This window comes from Geotrypetes seraphini, chromosome 2, assembly GCF_902459505.1.
Source record: "Geotrypetes seraphini chromosome 2, aGeoSer1.1, whole genome shotgun sequence".
Taxonomy (NCBI): Eukaryota; Metazoa; Chordata; class Amphibia; order Gymnophiona; family Dermophiidae; genus Geotrypetes; species Geotrypetes seraphini.
The window spans coordinates 511,321,001-511,329,625 of record NC_047085.1 but is presented as its reverse complement, the minus strand read 5'-3'; the positions used below and the strand labels follow the sequence as shown (position 1 = coordinate 511,329,625).

The following is an 8,625-nucleotide window of genomic DNA, read 5'->3' as shown; positions in this document are numbered from 1 at the left end:
GCTGAGTGAGGCTGATGTTTCTGGGTTTAAATAGTTCACAGCCACCTAACACACAATCCCAGAGTATCTCTCAAGGGCAGATGTACAGAATTGACCTTCACATAACCCACAGTCCCAGGGTAGTTGTGTTTGAGAAGAGCTGCCAGTGCTGGGGCTGAGTGAGGCAGAGGAAGATGCTTTGGGGTGGATAGAGAGTATTTCAATCCCAGAGGAGGGTTCTGGGCACTGAAGGGTTTCTGGGTTGGTCTCTCTCCTTTCAAGAAGACCCACCTGGGCAGAAGCTTTCCCAGGATCACAAATGAAGGTGAGGCTCTTCCTCGGCCTCAGGCTTTGCCTCTTGCAGTGATCGGGAACCGGAAGTTTCGGCTCAACTGGAGGAAGAAGAAAAGACTCGTTTCCTGGAAGATGATGACATCACCAAAGGGGCGGTGCTTGAAGCCGAGGGGTTTCTTCTTGGCTCTACCCCTTTCAAGAGCTGATTGGTCAGACAGTTGCTGGGGTGGGAGAGAAATGGAAGGGGGAGGATTTTCAGCTCCCGGCACTGATTGGTCAGACTGATCCTGGGGCGGGGACAGGAGTTGAAGTGGAGACGAGGAGAATCATTGCAGGGCTTTGCCTTCTTCAGGTAGGAAACGGACCCCTGCTGCCATTCTCCTGCCTTGGCTCCTCCCTCCCCGCACAGCCTGTCCAAGCTCCGCCCCTTCCAGGAGGAGTCTAGCAAATGTGAAGCTCCGCCCTCCCCTTTGTGACGTCATCGGCCTTTGTCCTATTAAAAGCTTCCAGTGCTCGCTCTCCTTTTCTGTTCTTCTCTCCTTTCCCCCAGCCCTGCAAGAGAGAAACCCTGGAGCCAGGGAAAGATCCCGATTCATGTCCAGATCCTGCCCAAAGGATGGATGGAAGTGGAGAGGAGAGGGGAAGAAGCTGGATGGGAGGGGTATAGAAAGAGGGCACATACTGGATAGGAGGAGGGGATAAAGGAAAAAAGGCACATGCTGGATGGGTGGAGGAGGTTCAGATTAGTGAGATACTGGAGGGGTGAGGGAAAGAAGTGGTGAGTTGGAGGAAGACAGGGAAAGAGGGAAAGTGAGGACTCGATAGTTGGAAAGAATTTATTTTAAAATTTTATTTTTTATTGAAATTTCAATTACTTCACAAGAATCCACTTGTTCAAGAAAAACAGAAAGAAAACGTATAAAAGGAATTACATCACTAATGTTAATTAAAATATGAATTAACAAACAAAATATATTCAATCTTTCTCAGACCACAACTTGGAGGAGAAAAAACAGTTCATATTCTAGATATTGGAGGATATCCTTCTCTTTCTTTCAGGCGTCTATTGTCTGGTTGCTTTTCCCCCCCATATCTCAATTACTTTCAACTGATGCCTTCTTTATCCCAGGACAAGCAGGCAGCATATTCTCCACATGTGGGTGACGTCATCCACGGAGCCCGTCGCGGACAGCTTTTCAAGCAAACTTGATTGAAGATCTCAAAGCTTGCTAGTGCTGCCCCCACATGCGTGTGCCTTCCTGCTCCACTAGAGGGCGCATCCCCTCCTCATGGTCTTCAGTTCTTAGTTTTCCAGTAGCCAGTAAGCCCTGTCTCTCTTTGCGTTTTCTAAGTGCTTTTCTAGCACCGCGGCTTTCTTGTTTTACATCGGAAGTCGCTGTGCGGTTTGTGAATTCTTTTCCCTACGTCTTTTTCGTCTTTATTTTTTTCGGTTCGGCGACCAGGGGCTCCCGGTTCGTTGGTACCTTATGTCCCAGCCTCTTACCGGGTTTAAGAAATGTTCCCAGTGCGGTCGGGTTATTTCGATCACAGACCCGCACTGCTGGTGTATTTTGTGCTTGGGTGCGGATCACCCCACGGACTTCTGCCCTCGTGCCACCCTTCAGCCTCGGGCTCTTCGGTGCCGGAGGGCCAGGATTGCGGAGCTCTTTGCCATGGAGGCTGCTCCTGCTTTGGGCCCGGTCTCGGCCTCGGTCTCAAAGACCTCGGCCCCGATCAAGTCTCTCTTGACCTCGGCTCCGGGTAAGTCCCCTCTTCCTCCTTCAGGTTCAGTTCAGCTGCCGAAGAAGCCTTCCTCGGAGTCTCTGGCCATTCAGGCGGTGAGTGTAGTCCCGCTGGCCTCGACGAGACCACCCTTGAAAGCCTCCAAGCGTGCTTCCACCATTCGGGAATACTCATCAAGTTTCAAGTTTATTATAGAATTTGATTAATCGCCTATTCCAAATTCTAGGCGATGTACAAATAAATAAAAATTACAAAGTTAAGGGAAACAGACATAACTAAAAAAAAAACTAGATCTACTAAACATAATAAAAAACCAACTTATACAGACATATTAAAACATGAGGAAAGACTAGGAAAGAAATACAATCTGATTATAAAGAAAAACAATTAAGGTTAAAAACGATAGGGAAAGGAAAGAGAAAACTATCAAAAAATATAAAAATACAAAGAGAGTCATAAGCAATTCATTTAGTCATTGAATGCATCTTTAATTCATTTAGTCATTGAATGCATCTTTAAAAAGAAAACCCTTGAGTTTGCTCTTAAATCTTTCCAAGATTTTTCCTCTCTTAAATAAATTGGAAGAGAATATTCCATGTTTGTGGAGCTGTAACGGAAAAGATAGATTGCCGCCATGTGTTAATAATTTTGAGAGAGGGAATGACCGCAGTAATCTGGATGTAGTATGAGGAATCAGAACTTTATAAATAAAAGCTGGGGTTTTGAATGTCAGAGATTTAAAGGTGAGCAGACTTAATTTGTACATTATACGACGAGGTCGCCCTCGGTGGAACGCACTGCTGCACCTACCTGGCCGAATATGGTCACGGTGCCTATGTTCGAAGAGGTATTGAAGGCTATCATCTCCTCGGAGCTTTCCTCGGTGTTGGCTCAGCTTGCTCCGGCCTCGACCTTGCGTGTTGTGGACCAGCCTGAGCGTCACGTCGAGGTTTCTCGAGGCAAGGCACGTTGTTCGCGGCATTTGACTTCGTCGGACTCCTCGCCTCTCCCATCGAGGCACGCTTTTCCCTCGAGCCAGCCTCGGTCGCGGCACCTGTCGAGGCGTCTTGCGAAGCACCCCCGGGACTCCCCCCTGAGACGGGGTAGGTCCCCGGGTCCTCACACTACTGGCTCCATTCAGACCTTGGACCTCACCATGTCCAACCCGAGTTTGCTGAGGTCGCCGGTCCGGTTGGGTTCCCCGATACGGGAGGAGCCGACCTCGGGGGATCCTGCTTCCTGAGGTTTGTCCTCTGGGCGAGGTTCTCCGGGGTGCCGTCATTGGACCTTGGCTGCACGTACCCCGAGGTCCTCCTCTCTGAGGGTTTCGGAGTGGAAGCTTTCGTCAACCCCTCCTCGCTCTTTCAGCGATACGGATATACCTCCGCAGTATTCCAGGGAGGCTTCTCCCTCCTTTTCGGCTCCCCTGCGGTCTCGTTCCACTACTCCCTTCAAGGGACTGTCTAAGGCAGGCCCTCTTCCTTCACTAGATTTGTGCAGGACATGGGGAAGGCCTTGCACTTGGACCTACAGTCGGATTCCAAGTATACCAAGGAGTATTTGGAGGAGATGGAGCTCCCCTACCCTCCTAGGGAGTCCTTGCAGCTGCCCCTGAATCCGGTGTTGCAGCACACTTTCTTTCGTAACCTGGAGACTCCCTACGCTATTCCGGCTATTCCCTCCAAAATGGAGTCTCGGTACCGGATGGTGCCTTGCAAAGAGTTTGAGAAGGTCCAGCTTTCTCACCAGTCCTTGGTGGTGGAGTCTACCCTCAAGAAGTCTCACCCGTCCAAGGTCTATGCTACTATCCTGCCGGGCCAGGAGGGCAGGACTATGGATAAGTTCGGGAGGCGCCTGTATCAGAACTACATGATGGCGAACAGAGTCCTGAATTACGACTTTACCTTTACATCCTATCTCAAGTGGTGTATCAAGTCACTACCATCTTTTGAGGACGATTTGCCTACCAAGCGCCGTGCGGAGTTTCACGGGCTGGTGGATACGCTGTCGCAACTTCAGCTGTACATGTTTCAGGCCTCTTATGATGCTTGAGCTGTCGTCCAGGGTTTCGGCCTTTGCAGTGGCCATGTGTCGCCTCGCATGGCTCCGGATTGTCGACATGGACCCGAACCTACAGGCCAGGCTGGCCAATCTCCCATGTTTGAGGAATGAGTTGTTCGATGATTCCATCGAGGCTACCACGAAACGCCTCTCCGAACACAAACGCTCCTTTGCTGCCTTGGTCCGGGCTAAGGCGAAACCCGCTCCGCCCAAGACCTACCGGCTGCCTCCCCGGCGGTATCCGCAGAAATCCACGCCGGCCTTTTCTTGCTCTCCTCCTCGGCGTCCGCAGCAACAGTGGGCTCCTCCTAAGCCTCAGACCCCCTGCTGCGCCTAAGCAACAGCCGTCCTTTTGACTGGCCCGGCAGGAGAGGGCTGACCTCTTCTGCCTTTGGTCCCCCTCTGCCCATCGGAGGACGTCTCTGCACCTTTTCTCATTGTTGGGCGGAGATCACTACAGACTCTTGGGTCCTCTCCGTCGTTCAGGAGCGGTACTCCCTCAACTTCTGGGCTTTGCCTCTAGACAGACCTCCCGGAGAGTCTCTTTCCGACAGGGCGCAGCTTCCTCTTCTACTTTTGGAAGCGCGGGCCCTTCTTCGCCAATTTGAATCTTAGAGTTCAGCCATATAGATTGATTTGTAGATTTGTGAATTGGAATAGTTGTTAAATGATAGCAGGAATATGTTTATTAGATGATGTTATCTCTAATGGTACAATGCTTGAATTTTCACAGTTGCAACACAAATATGGCCTTAATAAATCAGAAAGTTTTAGATGGTTGCAACTGAAACAGGCCATTCAGGCGGGGTTCCCTGACTGGAAAAACCTTAATAATCAATATAGTATGGAGTTCTTATGCTTTCAGGCGGACTTCTTGGGTCACCAAGCTGCCCAGTGGTATAAATTGCTGTCTGGATTTATTAAAAAGAAACCAAACACTGGTCTGAGAGACATTTGGAGCATTGAGATTAAGCATCAAATTACTGCGTCTCAATGGCCACGAATTTGGACTTTGAGGATGAGATGTACAGTGTCGGCATCTATGAGACAAACTTGGTTTTTTCTGTTACATAGAGCATTATGGACCCCTGTTCGGTTACAAAAATTGGATAGCTCTGTCTAATAAATGTTGCCACTGTCATCTCGAAGTAAGGACTTTAGATCATTTATTATTCTACTAGGCCCGTTACATTAACGGGTGCTAGAATAGATGTGTAGACTTTTAACACAATGGGTGGCTGAGGCGTTTCTTTCTTTCTTACTTTATGTTTTTTATCTCTCTCCCTGCCCCTCTTTCTTTCTGTCTCTCTGTCCCCCTGTGTATCTCTGTCTCTTCCCTGGCTCCCTGTCTTACTGTCTCTCTCCCTGGCTGTCTGTCAGTCTTCCTTTGTTTCTGTATCTTCTCCCTTTGCGAGTGTGGGGCAGTTGTAGGCACGCAAGCGCACTCCTTCTGGCCACGGACATACGGAACACGCAGGTAGGAGTGCGCATGCGCCGCTTAGGGTTTTATTATGTAGTCATTAAGCCCGTTACATTAACAGGTGCTAGAATATGTCTGTCTGTCTCCCTCCCGCTGACTCTCTCTCTCCCTAGCCCCCTTTCTCTGTCTGTCTTTCTGTCCCTCTCCCTGCCCCTGTGTCTTTCTTTCTTTCTGTCTCCCTCCCTCCCGCTGTCTGTCATTTTTCCCCATTTCCCTGTGCAGTAGCATTTCCATCCCACTTCCCTCCTATCCCCCCCTTCCCTTTCCTATCCCCCCTTCCCCTCCAAGTCCCTGTATAGAAGTAGCAGAATTTTCCCCCACCCCCCTTTCCCTTCTCTTACCGCGATCTGCTCTTCTCTTACCTGCTCCGTTCGGCCCCTCCCCCTTCTTTTACTGCCGTTGTTCTGCTGATCTGGCCTGCTCCTGACCCTCCCACCGCCGACAAACCTCCGGGCTCCAGCCGCGTAGGCAGCACTTTAAACACGCTGCTTCGCGGCCTTCTACTGCCGATTTCCTCTCCCGCGTCTGTCTCCGATGATGTCATCAGAGACGCGGCAGAGGAAATCGGCAGTAGAAGGGCGCGAAGCAGCGTGTTTAAAGTGCTGCCTACGCCGCTGGAGCCGGGAGGTTTGTGGAGGGTCAACGGGCAGAGCGGGGCTGCTCTCCACCACTCGGTTGTTGCCACTGCTCCACCGGGTCCGCGAGTGTGTTGTAGTCGCGCATGTGCACTTTTTCAGGCCACGGACATATGGAACACGCAAGTGGAAGTGCGCATGCGCGACTTAGGGTTTTATATTATAAGATTGTCCATTTATTATGAATTTTTGGAAATCAATTTGGGACCAAATTAATTGTTTATTGGACAACCCAGTGGCATTGTCATATGATACTGTGCTGTTTGGTATGGCAATGAGAGCAAAGAGTCAGATTTCTGCAAATAACAACAAATTATTACTTATTATTCAAATATATTTTATTGAGCTCAACAAAACCATCAAACATGAAACAAACCAAGAACACGTAAGCTCAGCATTTTAGAGAATAAAACCTATCCCCACAGAGAAAAAGCCCCCCCCCACCCCAACACAACCCATCCCAACGTAAATAACCCCCCCAGGGTCCTCCTTCCAAGCACATCTCAGCCAGGAAAAATCATACAAGAAATAGGCAATCCAGGTATAGCAAAAGAAAACAAAACACAGAGATTCAACTGTTCAGCAAGTGGCTCCGTGCCAGCAGGGTCATTGTTGTCCAAAAGGGTTCCCAAGTATGTTGAAAAACCCTGCCTTGGAGAGAAGCAAAGTCCAACACATCCCTCCGTTCCCACATCAATAAGGTAATCATCCGACATCGCCAAAGAGAGTAGTCTGGAGCAGTATCTTCAAGCCAGTTCAGCAAAATACATTTCAGGGTCACCTAGACAGTCCATTTAAGGAAAGCTGCCGCCCCCCGCACACGAGGGAAATAGTGAGGAACAGCGCCAAACAATAACAAAGGGGAGCGGCGAATGGTAATTTTCCAAATGCGCTCCACAAAGACAAAAATAGCATTCCAAAAAGCTTGAACAGCAGGGCAAGTCCAAAACGTGTCCCAAGCCCGCTTCTGGAGCTTGGCATCTGAGACAGGCAGCAGTTTCACGAAGGTGGGATAAATATGCCCTCTTAGGAGAGATGTACAAGCGGAAAACCAACTTATAGTGTTGTTCAAATTATTACTTATGATGACTGGGGTTGCCATTCAACAAATTACGTATAATTGGAAAAACTGGAGTAGATTAAATTATAATTTCTGGTGGAATTCCTTATGTCATGTTTATAAAATGGAGAGATTCATTGCAATACAGCGGGGATGTTTCAGGAAATTTCAAGATGTGTGGGAGCCATTAACAAAGTATTGTACTGATTAGATGACATTTTTTTCCCTTAAATTTACAGGTTCAAATATGGGAGGGAGGGGGATAATTATATGATTATATATTGTATAAGGTATTGACTACCGTATTTTCACCCATATACCGCGCACCCGTGTAAAACGCGCACACGGGCATAGCGCGCCGGGAACACAAATTTATGTAAAAAAGGTTTAATATAGTGCGCACACGCGTATACCGTGCATGCTAAAACCTTCTCCCGCCTACTCCGAACCGGCATCCTCCCTCCCCCCGCTCGCTTACCCGAGAGAGCATTTTTTTTTTCATTCGAATCCGGCATTCCCCCTGCAAACCGGCATCCTCCCCCCCTGCTCGCGTCACCCCCCCCCTCCCCTGCGATCCTACATCCCCCCCAGCACCGCAAAGACAACTCTTACCCGATTGGGTTCCGGCACCAGCACCAATGCACAGGATGTGCCAGTGCCAGTGCCTGAAGATCCTCCCTCGTTGGGTTGGGCTGGGCTGGGCGGTGCGAGAGAGATCCTCCTTCTTCCTGTGGCGGGCTGGACTAGGCTTTGAGCATTTGCGCATGCTCAAAGCCTTCTGGTCTTGCTCGGTTATGCACGGTTTGTAAAATCGTGTATAACGCGCACGTTATATGCGTGAAAATACGGCATATAATAGGTAAGGGTGGGAAGGGTGGGAGATATGAGCCATTGATGATTATTAAGTGATATATTTATTGTTAATTTGTTTGGACATATTGTCACACTTATTGTAAGTTTGAAAATGAATAAAGAATTAAAAAAAACAAAAAAAAAAGCTTTCATATTACAACAGACTAGCCATCGGTTCTCTCCGGCCTCCGATTATCATCCTTTATGGCTACGTTTGGAACTCTCACTTTATTCAGCCTTTCCATCGCTTGTTCCTTTATTAACCTCAGACACCCTACTTCATAAAACAAATCCACTTATCTCTCAATCAGTACAATGCCTGCTAGAATTGGACGAACTATTAGACATACACATTAATACCTCTACACCAGGGGGTCTCAAAGTCCCTCCTTGAGGGCCGCAATCCAGTCGGGTTTTCAGGATTTCCCCAGTGAATATGCATGAGATTTATGTGCATGCACTGCTTTCAATGCATATTCATTGGGGAAATCCTGAAAACCCGACTGGATTGCGGCCCTCAA

At 48.6% G+C, this 8,625-nt stretch overlaps 1 protein-coding gene across 8 annotated transcripts in view; it reads right to left on the bottom strand.

Moving 5' to 3' along the window:
- LOC117355233 (zinc finger protein 271-like) overlaps nt 1-8,625 on the bottom strand; it is a 906,970-nt gene that overhangs the window by 592,336 nt on the left and 306,009 nt on the right. The window lies entirely within an intron of this gene.